The 18,865-nt window shown below is 39.6% G+C and overlaps 1 protein-coding gene across 4 annotated transcripts in view; it reads left to right on the top strand.

Annotated features, from left to right (window-relative positions):
• The window catches only part of Dnajc5 (DnaJ heat shock protein family (Hsp40) member C5), a 37,645-nt gene that overhangs the window by 8,695 nt on the left and 10,085 nt on the right, over positions 1-18,865 (top strand). The window contains exon 2 of one of the 4 annotated variants that reach the window (XM_057781290.1): positions 5,762-5,808. The exons of the other annotated variants lie outside the window; for them this stretch is intronic. The gene's annotated coding sequence lies outside the window, so the exon portion shown is untranslated. The remainder of the gene's footprint in view (positions 1-5,761; positions 5,809-18,865) is intronic. 4 annotated transcript variants of the gene reach the window in all.

The following is an 18,865-nucleotide window of genomic DNA, read 5'->3' as shown; positions in this document are numbered from 1 at the left end:
AGTATATACCACCCTGTATGTTTGTCCTATATATAATAGCTCTCTTTTTTGCATATATTATTTTTTATTGATATTTATTGAGCTCTACATTTTTCTCTGCTCCCCTCCCTGCCTCTCCCCTCCCCCTTTCAATCCTCCCTCAAGTTCCCCATGCTCCCAATTTACTCAGGAGATCTTGTCTTTTTCTACTTTCTACTTCCCATGTAGATTAGATCTATGTAAGTCTCTCTTAGTGTCCTCATTGTTGTCTAAGTTCTCTGGGATTGTGGTTTGTAGGCTGGCTTTCTTTGCTTTATGTTTAAAAACCACCTATGAGTGAGTACATGTGATAATTGTCTTTCTGTGTCTGGGTTACCTCACTCAAAATAATGTTTTCTAGCTCCATCCATTTTCCTGCAATATTCAAGCTGTCATTATTTTTTTCTGCTGTGTAGTACTCCATTGTGTAAATGTACCATATTTTCCTTATCCATTCTTTGATCAAGGTGCATTTAGGTTGTTTCCAGGTTCTGGCTATGACAAAAAAAGCTGCTATGAACATAGTTGAGCACATGTCCTTGTGGCACGATTGAACATCCTTTGGATATATACCCAAAAGTGGTATTACTGGGTCTTGAGGAAGGTTGTTTCCTAATTTCCTGAGAAATTACCACATTAACATTCAAAGGGGTTATACTAGCTTGCATTCCCACTAGCAATGCAGAAGTGTTCCCTTTTCCCCACAACCTCTCCAGCATAAGTTGTCATCAGTGTTTTTGATCTTGACCATTCTTACAGGTGTAAGAAGGAATCTCAGAGTTGTTTTGATTTGCATTTTTTGATGACTAAGGATGTTGAACATTTTCTTAAGTGTCTTTCAGCCATTTTAGATTCCTCTGTTGAAAGTTCTCTCTTTAGGTCTGTACTCCATTTTTTTTTATTGGATTATGTATGTGATCTTTTGGTGTCCAGTTTCTTGAGTTCTTTGTATATTTTGGAGATCAGACCTCTGTCTGATGTGGGGTTAGTGAAGATCTTTTCCCATTCTCTTGGCTGTCGTTTTGTCTTGTTGACCATGTCCTTTGCTTTACAGAAGCTTTTCAGTTTCAGGAGGTCCCATTTATTAATTGTTTCAGTGTCTGTGCTACTGGGGTTCTATTTCGGAAGTGGTTCCCTGTGTCATTGTGTTCAAGTGTACTTCCCACTTTCTCTTCTATGAGGTTCAGTGTGGCTGGCTTTATGTTGAGGTCTTTGATCCATTTGGACTTGAATTTTGTGCATGGTGATAGATATGGGTCTATTTTTATTCTTCTACATGTTGATATCCAGTTATGCCAGCATCACTTGTTAAATATGCTTTCTTTTTTCCATTTGATATTTTTTGCTTCTTTATCAAAGATCAGGTGTTCGAAGGTATGTGGATTAATATCTGGGTCTTCTATTTGGTTCCATTGGTCCTCCAGTCTGTTCTTATGCCAATACCAGGTTGTTTTCAATACTGTAGCTCTGTAGTAGAGTTTGAAGTCAGGGAATGTGATGCCTCCAGAAGTTCTTTTATTGTACAGTATTGTTTTGGCTATCCTGGTTTTTTTGTTTTTCCATATGAAGTTGAGTACCGTTCTTTTGAGGTCTTTGAAGAATTTTGCTGGGCATTGCATTGAATCTGTAGATTTGGTAAGATTGCCTCTTTTTTTTGTTTGTTTTCTTTTGTTTTTGTTTTTCGAGACGGTTTCTCTGTGTGGCTTTGGAGCCTGTCCTGGAACTAGCTCTTTTTTTTTTTTTTTTTTTTTTGGTTTTTCGAGACAGGGTTTCACTGTGGCTTTGGAGCCTGTCCTGGAACTAGCTCTGTAGACCAGGCTGGTCTCGAACTCACAGAGATCCGCCTGCCTCTGCCTCCCGAGTGCTGGGATTAAAGGCGTGCGCCACCATCGCCCGGCTGGAACTAGCTCTTGTAGACCAGGCTGGCCTCGAATTTACAGAGATCCACTTGCCTCTGCCTCCTGAGTGCTGGGATTAAAGGTGTGCACCACCACTGCCTGGCCTATAATAGCTCTTTTTAATAAGTAGTATCTTTTTTAGATGTTCTAAGGGTCCACCAGGGAAATTAGTTGGAGAGAAATAAAAAGACTTAATTTAAAATTTGATGCTGAAACTGAGTGTGTGACACATGTCCATAACCCCAGCATGCAAGAGGCTGAGGTGAAAGAATTGAGTGTTTGAGACCAGCTTGGGCTGTATGTATGTAGCAAGGTTGAGATATCATTTTGAAAAGTTCTTTTAAAAAAATACCAAGATTGTAAAATATAAAGCAGATCTCAAGTCACTGGGAACAATAGACATTGTTCATTTAACAACCAACTAGCTGATGGTTGAGATCGTGAAAGACTCCAAAAAATGCCTTTTTGTTAATTTTTTTTAGATTTGATTTTATGTTTATCAGTGTGTTTGCCTGTATGCATGTGTGTGCATTGTGTATGTCAGAAAAGGGTGTTGATCTCCTTGAAGTGGAATCACTCATGGTTGTGAGCCACCATGTGGGTGTTCAACTGTTCTCTGCAAAAGCAGTGCATGCTTTTAACCTCTGAGCTGACCTCCAGTCCTGAATCCATGTTTTTAGTAACAGTGCTTCATTTTATGAAAAACTCAAACAGTTCTCATCTTAGTAATTTGCATATCTTTTTAAAAAAAATTTATCTCCTAAAAATCCTAGACAACTTTGTCACTCATATAGTGTTTTTGTTTTTGTATTCATTTTCCCTTTTTTTGAAAAATAACAAAATAATATTTTGGGGCAAAATTATTTTTTCTTTAGATTTTTTTTTTATTTGATTTTATGTGTAAGGTTGTTTTGCCCATACACATGCATGCTTGGTGCCTCCAGAGGCCATAAGAGGACATCACATCTCCTGGAACTGTAATTGTGAGCTGCCTTGTGGGTGTTGTGTAAGAGCTTGGGTCTTACAGGTGTTCTTAACTGCTGAGCCATCTTCTCACTGGGCCAAAAAAAAAAATATTTTTTTAAAGAGTACATGCTTTTCATTAACAGAAATGTATTTTACCTTCCTTTTATATTTGAATGTGGAATTTCCCTCATCATTTCTCTAATTATTGTTGGATCTATTGGAAATCTTACCCTTTTACTCCTTAAGGTACTTAGTTTCCAGTGAACACAAAGAAGGAAGCAGTTATAAATAGCCTGACATATTAGCAGTCTGTAGCTTGGAAAATCTATGAATCCCAACTGCTGGAAGCAGGTGTTTTCTTGTAGTAAAATTTGTCAGTATGGCATAAAACATAACATAGTTGGTAGTTGTCCTAGCTACCTTTAGTCTCTATGCACTAAAGAACTGGAAGCAAATATTTATCTTTGTTTTGCTGTGCCTGAGAACTTTTTGTTCGTGCAGGTTTCCCTCAGCTTCAACTTTAGATCCCCCATCCCATGCTGGGAAACCTAGACTCAGTCTTTGTATTGCGGGGAAGGGTGGGTTAGACAGGATCTCACTATATAGCTTAGAACTTTCGATCATCATGCCTCAGCCTCCCGAGTATTAGGATTATAGGTATGGGTCCCCAAGCCCAGCAATGGAGGAATCTCTTTTCAAAAGCACATACCTGAGGCTTCTAGCTGTACTATTTAATCTACAATGTAATTCAGTTAAAAAAAAAAAAGACTTAAATAAAATGATGAGGTCATCACAGATTTGTGTTGCTTTGTTCAAAAAGTAAACTCAGCCATGACCCCACTTGTTTTTGGAGAGTCATGGACACAGTGATCTTGGTAAGGTACCTTTACTTGTCTAATTGCTGGGACAGGAGAGAGTAGGGGCGTGGAGGAATGTCCACTTGGGACATTTGCTTGAGATCCCACTCCTAATACTAAACTGTTAAACAAAACCATAGACAAGCTAGTTTGAATAGGCTCATAGCAAAGAAATGATTCATAAATTGGGCAGCACTCTGAACCAGTAAAGATGCAGAGAACTCCACCCAGCAACTAGGCAGGTGATATTTATATACAGGAGAGAAATTGTGGAACAAAGAAACAGTTTAGTTGGTTACAACTCAATTTCAGCATTATCTTTTTGGGGTATTGGGTGTTTTAATACTTACCCCTTTGAAATTTGGTGTGTCTTTTCAGTTTGTCATGTTTCAGTTGTTGTATCTGATTTTAGGCTACTTACATGCTGGATTTGATGTGATCACTTGGTTTCCAACAATAGTTGCAGCATGTAGGCAGTCACTCTAAATGCATGTTCATTTGCTACTTTAAAATCATCCTCAGGCCAGGCGGTGGTGGCGCACGCCTTTAATCCCAGCACTTGGGAGGCAGAGGCAGGCGGATCTCTGTGAGTTCGAGACCAGCCTGGTCTACAAGAGCTAGTTCCAGGACAGGCTCCAAAACCACAGAGAAACCCTGTCTCGAAAAACCAAAAAAAAAAAAAAAAAAAATCATCCTCAGGTGGAATATACTGGCCAGTTATGTATCCAACATGAATTTCTCATAAGAGTAGTAGCCTTAGGCTAGGGTATAAGGGCAGAACGCTGATGCCATGTTTTTATTTGCAGAGGGCGGGGGGTTGAAACAGCGTTTCTCTGTAGCTTTGGAGCCTGTCCTGGAACTAACTCATGTAGACTAGGCTGGCCTCGAACTCATAGAGTTCCACCTGCCTTTGCCCCCGATTGCTGGGATTAAAGACATGTGCCACCACAGCCCGTCTCTGATGCCACTTTTTATCAGTTATGTCTCAGAATGTATTCCATTAAAATACTTTTTCAGACTGGGTGGTAATGGCACACGCCTTTAATCCCATCACTCGGGAGGCAGAGGCAAGTGGATCTCTGTAAGTTTGAGACCAGCCTGGTCTACATAGCAAGTTCCAGGACAGGCTCTAAAGATACACAGAGATATCCTGTCTCAGAAAGAAAGACAGAAAGACAAAATACTTTGTGTCATTTATAGTATTTTATGAATTCCAAGGTAGGTATTGTATGTCTTAAGCTTCAACATGTTTTGGAATCTGCCCCCCATTAAGTCCGTTATGCAGTGGGGACTAGACCATGATCAGGGTGAATGGATCATTCCGTTGACAATATTCTAGAATGAATGAGCATTTGCAGTGCTCTGAACATGTGTCAAAAATGTTTAAATAGGCCGGGCGGTGGTGGCGCACGCCTTTAATCCCAGCACTCGGGAGGCAGAGGCAGGCGGATCTCTGTGAGTTCGAGACCAGCCTGGTCTACAGAGCTAGTTCCAGGACAGGCTCCAAAGCCACAGAGAAACCCTGTCTCGAAAAACCAAAAAAAAAAAAAAAAAAAAAAAAAAAAATGTTTAAATAGATGTTGTAGTCTATATACTATTCTATTAGAATTTTTGGTTTGCTGTGTTTTCTTGTGTTTTGAGACAGTTTTGCTATGTAGCCTAGATTGATCTTGAATTTGGAATTCTACAGCTTTAGCATCCCTTCAGGATAGATTACAGTATGTACTGCCGTGTTTACCATCAGACGTGTTTTTATAAGTCTATGTTATTTGTAGTTACAGATTTTAATGTTGCATATCTTAGTTTTGTTTTCTGTTGCTGTGCTAAAACACCCTAGCAGAAGCAATTTAGAGAGAAGGGGTTTATTTAGCACACAATTTGAGGTTACAGTCCATCATTTTTTTTTTTTTTAAATCATGGTGGTAGGAACGTGAAGCCTCTAGTCACATTATATGCACAGTTAAGAGTAGAGCACATGAATTAATGCATGCTGGTATTCAGTTCATTTTGTCTTTTACACAGCCCAGATCCCATGCCTTAAGGAATGATTCTTGTTTTCCTGTAGACAGGTAGGTTCTTAATTTTGTGACCAATCACAACGCACATATTGCTTGAAAGATGCTGGGTGTTTTTTTGTTTGATTATCTTTGGGGGAAGGTAGAGACAGTATTGATGTTTTCTACAATTGCAAACTTGAAATATGCTGATCGTACTGTGTTCTAAGTTATTGGCTCCCTCACACTCTCATTGCCAGCTGATACTCAAGTGTTAGCAACGTGGATTTTAGTTTAAAAGTCCCTCCAGAAACATCATTGTATTTTAGTCTTACTGATTGATTGATTGATTGATTGATTATTGTTGTTGTTTTATTTGTTTCCAGACAGGGTTTCTCTGTGTAGCTCTGGCTGTTCTGGATCTCACTCTGTAGACTAGGCTGGCCTTGAACTTATAGAGATCCACTTGCCTCTGCCTCCCGAGTGCTGGGATTAAAGGTATGCACCATTACCACCCAGCTAGTGATTTCATTTTTAGCAAAGCTTTTCTTCTACAGTATGAGCCAAATGTTATAATATGAATAATAAAAACCCAGAGACAGATAGTGGGGTTCAAACTGAAAGATCAGAGAAGCAAAGCAGCCAACCACTAGAGAGCTCTTACCTTTACAAAGTCTTCAGACTGAAAAAGAGAGCGATTTCCTATTTCATCCTGCCTTGTATTCCTCTCTAGTGCTGGGATTAAAGGTGTGCACCACCACTGCCTAGTCTGTATGGCTGACTAGTGTGATACAAATGAGATATCACTACATTTCCTCTTTTTTGTCTAAAATAACTAATATAAGAAAAACTATATAATAAGAACTATAACTCTGTATAATATATACAAGCAATAAATATATTAACATCTAGTCCATATGCATTTGACAAATTCATTGAAAATACTCTATTATCTGTCCTATCGTGGTGAGTCCAAAGTCTTGTACCTAATTTACTTTCTATCCTAACTTGCTTTCTGCATCTGGTAAACAAGAAAAACTATAACTGTCTAATCTTCAACTCCCTCAGAGACCCAAGAAGGAAATAACATTAACTGAGTAAGCAGGATGTTTGAGCAAGCGACTTCCAAAAATTGTGAGAAATGACAGAAAGCTGCCTGCCTGGACAGTCACCCAAAGTTCCTCTGCAATGTTGTCCATCCATCTTTGGCCTACAGGCCTAGAATATCTGACAGACTTTTCTATGAAGCAGAGTTTTTGAAGTATTGTCCTACCTTGTCTGGGCAAGGTTTAGGAGTCACTCTGTTTTGTATCCTGCTTGTCCAATTAGGACAGCACAGCATACTGGTAGCATTCGAGGCAAAGGCATTTTCTTGCCCAGTGGCTTACTTTTGCCACAAAGTAAACTCAATGTGGAGTTTCTTTGATGCCCATTATCTTCCCTGAAGTAGATTGGTTCTGCCAGGAGCAGACATGTCTCATTGTCATGAAAAAAAGGACTGATGTTTTTAGAACATTTTAAATGCTATATTTTGTTCATCTCTGAAGTGAAGATGACCTGTCTATTTAAAATATATCTTTTTTTGACCTTGAAAACATACTTAATGTGACTACAAGTTCGATTATAATAGATGATTGATTACTAACCTGTGTTTCCTTATTATCCTAAACAGCTGGTAATACTAATTTACAAGGACTAGAGAGTTGCATTACATTGTTAAATGAGTTGAATGGGTACAGTGATTTGAACAAGAATAGGAATGTATGTATAGTATGTTCTAACAAAATTAATCTAAAATTTGTATAAAATATACAAAAGTCCAATCAAGTGTGCAACATTTAAAATTAGTAGTTGCTTTTTAAAAGTAGATTCAATAATCTTTTTATTTTATCATCTATATCCTCCCTTTTTTCTTTTCAGAGTAGATTCAGTAATCTACCCTTTTATCCTATCATATCTATATCCACCTTTTTTCTTTTGAAAACAAGAACCTTGAATCTAGTTTTCTTATTTATTTATTTATTTTGTGTGCAATATTCTGTTTCTGTATATGCCTACAGGTCAGAAGAGGGCACCAGACCCATTACAAATGGTTGTGAGCCACCATGTGGTTGCTGGGAATTGAACTCAGGACCTTTGGAAGAGCAGGCAATGCTCTTAACCTCGGAGCCATCTCTCTAGCCCTTGCATCTAGTTTTCTTTGTTTAGCTTTTTTCCTGACCGTTACCAATAACAAACTTGTAACCAATCCCCCTACGTAATGACAAATATCCATAACCCATTGAATGACCAAAAACTGCCCCCCATCTCTTGGGAATGTGGGTGTCATATTCTTACATTTACTTCCTGCTGTCTGGGGGTGATGACATCTTTAGGGCATCTTGAAAAGAAAAATTTAGGTTAATTGTCAAGTCCTGGGAGAGGTAGCTCTATCATTTGTTGTCAAGTCTCTATATAATGGGAAAGTGCAGGGCTTGTCTCAAGTCCTGGTAGAGTAGTCTGTTAGGCTGGATCATCTCAACTAGTCACCTCAAAATTGTTCTGAGCAGTTTGTAGTCCAAAGCTGTTCTTTAGGGGTAGTGTTTTTCAACTTGGTGGTATTATCATAGTCCTGGAGGAATCGTCATTGTGGGGCCCCATTCTCTTGGAGACTTCAGAGGTTGCTATTAGGTGTGCTCGTGGTTCACTACAGAAAACCCAAAATCATGTACAGGGATGAAGATGAAACCTTTTCCTAGAATTAGTTATTATTCTATATATTAATATCATGACAGTTTAAAATATGTGTATATAATAAATCCTTTTAAAGAACTTTTTTTTTTTTTTTTTTTTTTTGATTTTCGAGACAGGGTTTCTCCGTAACTTTTTGGTTCCTGTCCTGGAACTAGCTCTTGTAGACCAGGCTGGCCTCGAACTCCCAGAGATCCGCCTGCCTCTGCCTCCCGAGTGCTGGGATTGAAGGCATGCGCCACCACTACCCGGCTTTAAAGAACTTTTTATGATTTATTTATTTTATGTGCAGTTTTGTGAAGGTGTAAGATCCCCTGGAACTGGATTTACAGGCAGTTGTGAACTGCCATGTGGGTGCTGGGAATTGAACCTGGGTCCTCTGGAAGAGCACTCAGTGCTCTTAACCGCCAAACCATCTCTCCAGCCCAAAGTTTTTTACCTTAAGAAAAGCTGTTAAAGAGTCAGTATAAAACCAAAGGATTATGAGATGAGTGGCCATAAAATAGTTCTTAAATTTTTGTTTATCTTCTGTTCCATATCAGGTGGCTCTTCTAACACGACACAGATTTTTACTTTTTTTTTTTTTTTTTTTTTTTTTGGTTTTTTCGAGACAGGGTTTCTCTGTGGTTTTGGAGCCTGTCCTGGAACTAGCTCTTGTACACCAGGCTGGTCTCGAACTCACAGAGATCCGCCTGCCTCTGCCTCCCAAGTACTGGGATTAAAGGCGTGCGCCACCACCACCCGGCTGACACAGATATTTTGGATTTCACTTTAATAAGCCTGCTTGGGTTTAGAGAAGGAGAGAGCCACATTCCAACTCCAAAGCCAGCTTTAATCTTTAATTGGACTGGGACTACAACAGACCATTTGCATTATATGTCTGTAGAAAGCAGCAGAAATAAACATTTGGGAATATATATGACATTTTATTCTGTTGGAAATGTGATGTACCAGTAGGCGGATTTACTCTTTCCTTGAGACATCTTTTCTGGATGATTTGTCCTTTTTCTTCAGATGTCTCATTTGTCCATAGTCTTCAGATTCCTTAGCTGGATGTCTTCCTTCTCCTGAAAAGACAGAAACAAAACCCTTCCCCACCCTAACTTTGTGGAGATTCTCTTTTGGTAAATTATATCTGATCAAATGAAAAGCATTTGTTAGTTTCATATGTAGGTTTCGATGAAACAGCCATGGTGCTTCATGAAGTATCTTCTCTTGTAAATAAGAGCTGTCTCCTGTTCAGATTGAATCTTTATCAATTTGATGGTATCCATAGCTTTTCTTCTCCTGTGGAAACAAAAAACCCCTTCCCCAATGTAACATTATTTCCTGGTTTCCATTCTGAGGTCAGTACATCTTTAAAGTATATTGGCTGATATTCTGTAGTGTTTTTCCTAATGAGACTATTTAATGTCTCTCTGCAGCTGCTATTTCTTTGTTATTAGCATTTGGAAAATTCAGAGTAAAGCATTATGCAATCTATTTCTGGGGGTATTTATCATCCACGTCTGTTTATTTAACATCCTTTAGAGTTCAATTTGATCTTTCTTTAACTGCCTACCCTGTAGGATTGTGTGGAATACCTGTAATATGTATATTTTAATAAGCAAAAAACTGTTTCATTTTTTAAAGAGACATGCTGGAGCATTGTCTGTCTTTATTTGTATAGGTATACCCATGATGACCATAACTTCTAGCAAATGTGTGATTACCAAATCAGCATTTTCTGAACTCAAAGCAGTTGCCTATTGAAAACCTGAATAGGTATCAATGGTGGTTACATATTTTAGTTTTCCAAATTCTACAAAATAGAACGCATCCATCTGCCAGTTTTCATTTCTTTGAGTACCCTTTGGGTTACTTACTGCAGGTGGTGGTGTTTGGCTGTATAAAGAACAAGTAGAACATTTCTTTATAATGTCCTTGGCTTGTTGCCACATGATAGTAAAGTCTTTTTTTTAAACCTTTGCTATTGGCATGAAATCCTGAGGTCTTCAGCACATTTCCAGTCAATAATTGATCAGTTTCCCATATGGGATCGGATATGTGTTATATATATGGGATGATGCCTATTTCTGATAATATGTTGTAACTGGATAAATAATGAAGTCACTGTATCTTCTGGTATAAATTCAGCAGTTTCAGTATGCAAAACAACTCTTCTGGCATGTTGCAAATCGGTAACTATGTTGAGGTTCTTTAAAATCTCTTAGTACCATGAGAAGAACATATAATCCAACATTTGGACAGAATTGTGAGGCTTTGATCCACTTAAATTTTCTGGTTTGTAACCGGCTTTTCTGATTTATTTGCATCAATATGGAATTTAGGGACCCCAGTTATTGGTGTGTCCCATACAATGTGAGGAAGGGTTCAGTTAGTTCTCATTTTAAGTTGAATTCTCTTGCTTTTGGAATAATTGTTGCTAATCTCTCCCAAAAAAATTACTCCAAGCTCTTTGCCAGCGTTCACTTTCTTCCAATAATTTGTCAACTCCATCATTATAAAAAGCTACTATAATTTCTGCTGAGTCTATCCTGCTAATTGACAAAGTCTCAATTTTCCTTTTAGAATTAACTCAGAGACCTTTTCCACATAAGTCTTTAATTTTTTACTTGGTTTATGTGGTAAAAAAGAAAAAATGGTCTGTTCTATGATAACATCTTCCTTCTGCATTAAAATTCCCCTATGGAAATATTTGGAGGGTAATATGACCAGAATGCAGTTACGATTCAGATCCACGTGATCCACAGGTGCCTTCTGTAATGCCTGTTCAATAAAAGCCAATTCTCTCTCAGCTTCCCTGGGACTATTTAAGTCTTTGTCACCATCTAAGGTTTTTTTTAAATTAATCATGTCATCAGGACCTATCTCAATAGTGGGCTGTAGATGGGAAATGTCTCCTAGCAATCTTTGTAAGTCATTAAGAGTCTGAAACCAATCTCTCCTTATTTACATCTTTTGGGCTTTATTTATTTTCGAGACAGGGTTTCTCTGTGGCTTTGGAGCCTGTCCTGAAACTAGCTCTGTAGACCAGGCTGGTCTCGAACTCACAGAGATCCGCCTGCCTCTGCCTCCCGAGTGCTGGGATTAAAGGCATGCGCCACCATGGGCTTTAATTTTTTAATAACCTAAATAATTAATAGACTCTCTTCTTTGTATCTTTCAGGAGCAGTTTGTAATCCCTAACAAGACAAAAATTTCTTCTTCGAACATTCTAAAGTATCTACATTTGAATCAGATAGCAAATGTTGTCCATGTAACGGTAGACTAGATTTAAGAAACTGCTTACGTGGCCGGGCAGTGGTGGCACATGCCTTTAATCCCAGCACTCAGGAGGCAGAGGCAGGCGGATCTCTGTGAGTTCGAGACCAGCCTGGTCTACAAGAGCTAGTTCCAGGACAGGCTCCAAAAACTACAGAGAAACCCTGTCTCGAAAAACCAAAAAAAAAAAAAACCAACTGCTTACGTGTCATTTCCAGTGGCTGATTTACAAAATATTGGCACAGGGTGGGGCTATTTAACATTCCCTGTGGTAGAATCTTCCATTGATATCTTTTAACATGCTAAGATTATAAGTAGGTACTGTGAAGGCTAATTTTCTCTGTCATTTTCTTGTAAAGGTATAGTGAAGAAACAGTCTTTTAACTCAGTAACTATAAGAGGCCATCCTTTAGGCAACAGAGAAGGCAAAGGAATGCCAGACTGTAGAGCCCATTGGCTGAATCACCTTATTAACAGTTCTCAGATCTGTTACCAGTCTCCATTTTCCAGATTTCTTTTTAACAACAAATACAGGAGAACTCTAAGGGCTGGTTGATTCTTCAGTATGCTGAGTGGAGTGATGAAGCGAGCAGGCCTGCTTTTTGTCCCGCCCGGCTACCACATGGCTAGCTTAGCCCTGGAAATAATAAATAATAACACAGAAACTATATTCATTTAAACACTGCCTGGCCCATTATTCTAACCTCTTATTGGCTAGCTCTTACATATTGATTCAACCATTTCTAATAATCTATATCGCCATTTGACTGTGGCTTACCGGGATGAGTCTAACCGTTGTCCGTCTTGGAGAGGAGAGCCATGGCGTCTGCCTGACTCTGCTTTCTTTCTCCCAGCATTCTGTTCTGTCTACTCTGCCTATCTAAGCTGCTGTCCTATCAAAAGGCCAAGGCAGTTTCTTTATTTGACCAATGAAAGTAACACATAGACAGAAGGCCCTCCTACTCCAGTTGAGCATCTAGTTGTTCTAAAGCATGCACTTTCTCTTTTGTTAAAGATCATTGCTTAACCCATACAGGTTTGTCTTATCAACCATTTTAAAGGTAGTGCTGTTGGTGTCTTGAAAATCAGCAGCTATTGTGCCCTGTTCTTGTACAACCTGAATGGTTGGTGATTGTTCATTATAAAACCTTTAATTTTCCTAGAAATATACATTAATTTTTGGTTTGTTTCCAAAATTGGGGTAATGTTAATCTGAGTATTCTATTGCTGTAACAAATCACGCCCCCACAAATTCATTTCTTTTTTTTTTTTTTTTTTTTTTTTTGGTTTTTTCGAGACAGGGTTTCTCTGTGGTTTTGGAGCCTGTCCTGGAACTAGCTCTTGTAGACCAGGCTGGTCTCGAACTCACAGAGATCCGCCTGCCTCTGCCTCCCGAGGCGCCACCACCGCCCGGCTCCACAAATTCATTTCTGTGTTAGCCACATATAGTTTTAATTTTCCTCTCTGTCTTTTTGGCCCTATATATTTGACCCATCTTGAGCTCTCTTTTACCTGAGTTAAAGTTCCAATTCCTAAAACTGAACATTTTCGTCCTGAAGAGACCGGTTTGGATGCCAGGATTCTGATGAAAGGATTGTTGTGTCCACACCTATGTTTCCCAGGCCTCCGATGACAGCATCATTTATTAAGTTTGCCAAAACACTCGCTTTATGGTTTCTCCTAAATTTTTCGTTCTCTCTTCTTTAGCTGTGATCAAGAGCACTATGGTTTCTTACAATAGGCATTAGGTTCTGTAATTGCTCTGGGAAGGAGTTTTCTCTACAATGGCATGAAATAGCTGAACCAGCTTTGGCATAGGGGCCTGCGAGCAGCCCCTCACTGAGTTTGGGGGGTGGATTACCTTGGATATTACTCATTGACCTATGTTTACCTTTGCCACACCTGCGTGATCTAGAAGGGAGGGGCCTTCTGAATGGATTATTCTTAGGAAAAAAAACATTGTTTCTAAGAACACCCTGTCAACAATTCCTTTTAAGGTCACCCTGTGTACCACAACTATAACATTTGACATTTCAATATTTCCTCAAACCTCTAGAAATCACCTCTCCTGTCCATGTATCATCTTTGTCATGAGATTCAGTATTAATTGTATCTCGAATCCATTTCTCCAGAGGTGCTAACCTATTCCTTAACAGCCTAATTATCCTTTTGCATAGAAAGTTGGCATGTTTAAAACCCAGAGATTCAATTATTATTTGTTTAGCTTCTGAGTTTAGTATCATTCTATTTACTGCTGAAGTCAATCTTTGTAAGAAATCCATAAACGCTTCCTTTGGGCTCTGTATAATTTTAGTGAATGACTTGATTCTTTTTCCTATTTCTCCAATTCTGTCCCAAGCATTCCAGACTGCTGTGTGGCATAAATCCAGGGTGTGGTCATCACATACAGCTCGCCTCCTTATAGTAGCATATTCTCCTCCAAGGATTTGATCTTGGGAGGTTTTCCCACCTGTAGCTTTACTCTGTTCTTCAATAATATTAGCCTCTTCTCTAACTGGGTACTCAAACACTGTTCGCCAGTTCTATGTAGTCGTTAGGGATAATTCTGTTACAAACTGACCTCGAGTTTAGCATTTGCTTCACAAAAGGTGAATGCATGGCATATGAGACTATTCTTCCTTGAATCTCCTTAAATCTAACACTGGTACAGGAGTCCAGTTAGCTGTAACAGCATATGCCATTTGATGATTCCTGGAACGTTACTGGATATTTTAAGGTTGGTTGTCTGAAAACCTTAGGCTGTTCCTCTCTGTTCTTATAATGCAATGCTGAAATTGGCTCTCCATTAAATTTCTCTATCTGGATTTGAATATCTCTGTGATGTGTTTTGTTAGGTTTTTCTAAGGCCTGTTTCTTAGCACTTAACCAGCTTTCTTAATGATGAGACAAAGATGATAAAGTTGATAGTGTTTACAATTGATATCATATCAATCCAATCTAAATTAGATACCCTCTCAGTCAGGTCCATCCCCCCCCCCCACACACACACAGGGTTTCTCTGTAGCTTTGGAGCCAGTCCTGGAATTAGGCTGGCCTTAAACTCACAGAGATCCGCTTTCCTCTGCCTCTCAAGTGCTGGGATTAAAGGCGTGAGCCACCACCGCCCAGCCAGTCGTTCCATTTTCAAACTATCTAGCATATTATCATACAAAGACCAAAATCCTTCCATTGAAATGGTTTCTCTCATTTTTTTTTTTTAAATTTTACTTTTTGTATAACTCTGTGTAAGCATATGCCATGTGTATGCAGGTGTCCTGAGAGGCCAGCAGGAGTTGGGCAGTTGTGACCTGCCCAACATGGACAGAGGGAACTCAACCACTGCATCATCCCTCCGTCTGCTTTAGGGATAGGGGGTGAGAATCTTGGGATGGGTTGAGGCAGAGTAAGGAATAAGGGCCAATGATATTTTGCCACATTAGCAGTGGCTGGGCGGAGGCAGGTTTAGCTCGAACTTTCCACTCATGTGGAAGTCATGGCCAAAGACAGGTCTCCAAACTCTGGGATCAGGAATTTATACTGAGCCTCACGCCCAGGCCTTATGAGGCCCAACACTGGTCTACAGAGTTTGTTCCAGGACCTAAATGGCCGCAGAGAGAAACCCTGTCTTGAAAGACCAAATAAATAAAATACCTGTTTGCTTGTCATTTTTTTTTTTTTTTAAGTAGGGTTTCTCTACATAGCTGTGGTTGTCCTGGAACTCACTCTGTAGACCAGGCTGATCTTGAACTCACAGAGGTCTGCCTACTGAGTGTTAGGATTAAAGATATGTGCCACCACTCTTGGCTTAACTTTTATTTTGAAATGAGGTCTTGTGGCATTGTCCCTGTTAACCTCAAACCTGTGGTCTTCCTGTGGTAACTGTGGTGGGTGTGTAGTCGGTCTGTGTTTACTTTCCTTTGCAGTTATCCCTCTTCCTGCTTCTCAGCCTCAAGGGAGTAGAGTGTTTTCTGTCACAGTTGAAATTACCTGGCGCAAGTGAGAAGGAAACGTGGGTAGCACAACAAACCCGCATAGGAGTTTTTTAAGGGGGAGGTTACAGGCCTGGTGAGGTGGGAGGGGGAGCTGAAAGATGGCGCCTAGCACATGCCCACAGGGGATGCTGTGACTGCAGCTGCATAGTAGATGACAACCATGCCACCTGTGGGCCATGCCTGAGGGCTTGTCCACACACATGGCTCTGGAACCCCGAAGTGTCAGCCATATTGTGCCTGAAATAACAGTAGCTTAAAATTGATCATATTGTATTAGTAGTCATTTTTTATAGATATAAACCCATTTTGTTTATCTGCTTACTGTTGATATATTTCCAAGGTTTAAATATTAAGTGTGCTTGGGGATCAGTGTAGCAGTAGAATTGCTGAATCGTGGAAAGTACATGCTTAACTTTGGGGGGACATGGTTTGAGACATGGTTTCTCTGTATAACTCCGACTGTCCTGGAACTTGCTCTACACATCAGGCTGGCTGCAAACTCACAGATCCACTTGCCTCTGCCTCCCAAGTGCTGTGATTAAGGGTGTGCACTACCATGTCTGGCACATGTTTAATTTTTTTTTTTTAATATTTTACTTTTATGTGTTGCTGTGAAGGTATCAGATCCCCTGAAACTGGAGATACAGACAGTTTGAGCTGCACGTGGGTGCTGGAAATTGAACTCAGATCCTTTGGAAGAACAACCAGTGTTCTTAACCACTGAGCCATCATGCAAGCCCCCATGTTTAATTTTTTAAGATACCGCCAATCTATGTTCTAAAGTGGTTGTACATTTTACATTTCCAACAACATGTAAAGAAATTCATACTTGCCAGGCGGTGGTGGCGCACGCCTTTAATCCCAGCACTCGGGAGGCAGAGGCAGGCGGATCTCTAGGAGTTCGAGGCCAGCCTGGTCTACAAGAGCTAGTTCCGGGACAGGCACCATAACCACAGAGAAACCCTGTCTCGAACCCCGCCCCCCCCCAAAAAAAAGAAAAGAAAAAAAAGAAATTCATACTGCTCGCATTGGGCAAACGTCCTACCTGTTTAGCTGTTCCTGTAAAATATTGTACTTAGAATTTGTGCCATTGAAGCATCACAGTGCAACACATTTCTTGAATGTGTGGTGATGCTGGTGTAAATAAACTTACTGCACATCGCTCACAAGAAGATGGAACACACGTAATTGTATACAGTACATAATACTTGATAATAGCAGTAATTGACTGTTACTGGCTCATATATTTTTAGACTATATTTTTATTGTTGTCTTATAGTATTCCTACATAGGTCCAGCAAGATGGCTTAGTAGGTAGAGAGTTATATGGCACAACAGGTCTAAAGACTTGAGTTTGATGTGTCTGTGATGTTTTCATGGTGCTGACACAGTTCTCACTTCACAATGAATAAACTGGCTAAGCCTTTCTAGTGGGTGTGTATTGCTATTTTTCCTGGTTCTGTTTTTAATTATACCTACTAAGACTGGCTGCTTTGGCTTGGCTCAGAGGTAAACCAAGGCACTTTGTATATGCTAAGCATCCTTTTTTTTTTTTTTTTTTTTTTTGGTTTTTCGAGACAGGGTTTCTCTGTGGTTTTGGAGCCTGTCCTGGAACTATCTCTTGTAGACCAGGCTGGTCTCGAACTCACAGAGATCCGCCTGCCTCTGCCTCCCAAGTGCTGGGATTAAAGGCGTGCACCACCACCGCCCGGCAGCATCCTTGATTCAGGAATTCAGAGCATCAAGAAGGAAGAAAGGAGTGGAGGACAGTGGAAGGTAGGAAGGAATATCAAAGAAGGATACCCAGTCTTGGACTATAACAGTCTTTATTATAGAAGTGATTTTAATAATCCGATATCTACTAGTAATTAATTTTTCTATGCTCCTATCCCTTTGTTTCTGCTTCTTTTGAGTCCTTTGTTATAAAACTATTGTTTTATAGGCAAGGAGGCACATGCCTATAATCCCAATACTTTAAAGGCTAAAGCAGGAGTCTGAGCACAAAGCTAGCTTGGACTACACCATCTTTACAACTTTTAGTTTACAGTGTTGCTCAGTTTTAGAATTGAAAGTAAAGCTAATTAAAATATTTAAATTACAATTTCATCATTTTGTTGTTTGTTTGTTTGTTTTTATATCCCGACAGTTCTTCCTCTCCCTCCTTTCTTCTAGTCCCTCTTCCTCCACCTCCCCCTTGCTGTCACCCATCCACACTTTCTCCTCCAATAGGAGGAAAGGGTCCCAGAAGCAGACAACAGAGTCAGAGACTCTGCTTCTACTGTTAGGAAATCCACAAGAAGACCACACTATACAGCAATTAATAAATGGTGATGTGGGATTTCTCTCTGAATGATGTGAATATGTTTTTATTACCATTGGTTAACAAAGAAGCTGCTTTGGTCTATGGAAGAATAGATTAGAGCTAGGTGGGAAAACAATGCAGGGAGAAAGAAGGTGGGGTCAGAGAAATGCCACGTAGTTGCTGAAGGAGAAAGACACTAGAACCTTACCAGTAGGCCACGGCCTTGTGCTGATACAGAAATGAATTAAGTTGTGAATGCTAACTAGAAACATGTCTGAGCCATCGACCAAATAGCGTTGTAATTAATAGTTTTTGTGTGATTATTTGGGTCTGGGCAGCCGGGAAGCAAAACACAGTCTCCCATTACAAAATGGGACCTCATGAAACTAAAAAGCTTCTTTATGGCAAAGGGCACTATCAAAAAGACAAAATGGCAGCCTACAGAATGAGAAGATTTTCACCAACCCTACATTTGACAGAGGGCTGGTATCTAAAAGATATAAAGAACTCAAGAAATTAGACATCAAAATACCAAATAATCCTATTTAAAATATGGGGTATAGATCTAAACAGAGAATTCTCAATAGAAGAATCTCAAATGGCCGAAAGTCACTTAAGGAAATGTTAAACATCCTTAGCCATGGGGGAATTCAAATCAGAATGATTCTGAGACTCCATCTTACATCTGTCAGAATGGCCAAGATCAAAAACACAAGTGACACTTTATGCTCTTGGATATGGAGCAAGGGGAACATTCCTTCATTGCTGGTAGAAGTACAAATTTGTGCAGCCATGATAGAAATCTGTATGGTTTCTCAGAAAATTGGGACTTGATCTACCTTGA

This window comes from Chionomys nivalis, chromosome 9, assembly GCF_950005125.1.
Source record: "Chionomys nivalis chromosome 9, mChiNiv1.1, whole genome shotgun sequence".
Lineage (NCBI taxonomy): Eukaryota > Metazoa > Chordata > Mammalia > Rodentia > Cricetidae > Chionomys > Chionomys nivalis.
Note: the sequence above shows the minus strand (reverse complement) of the source record. Positions and strands in the feature narration are given on the sequence as shown.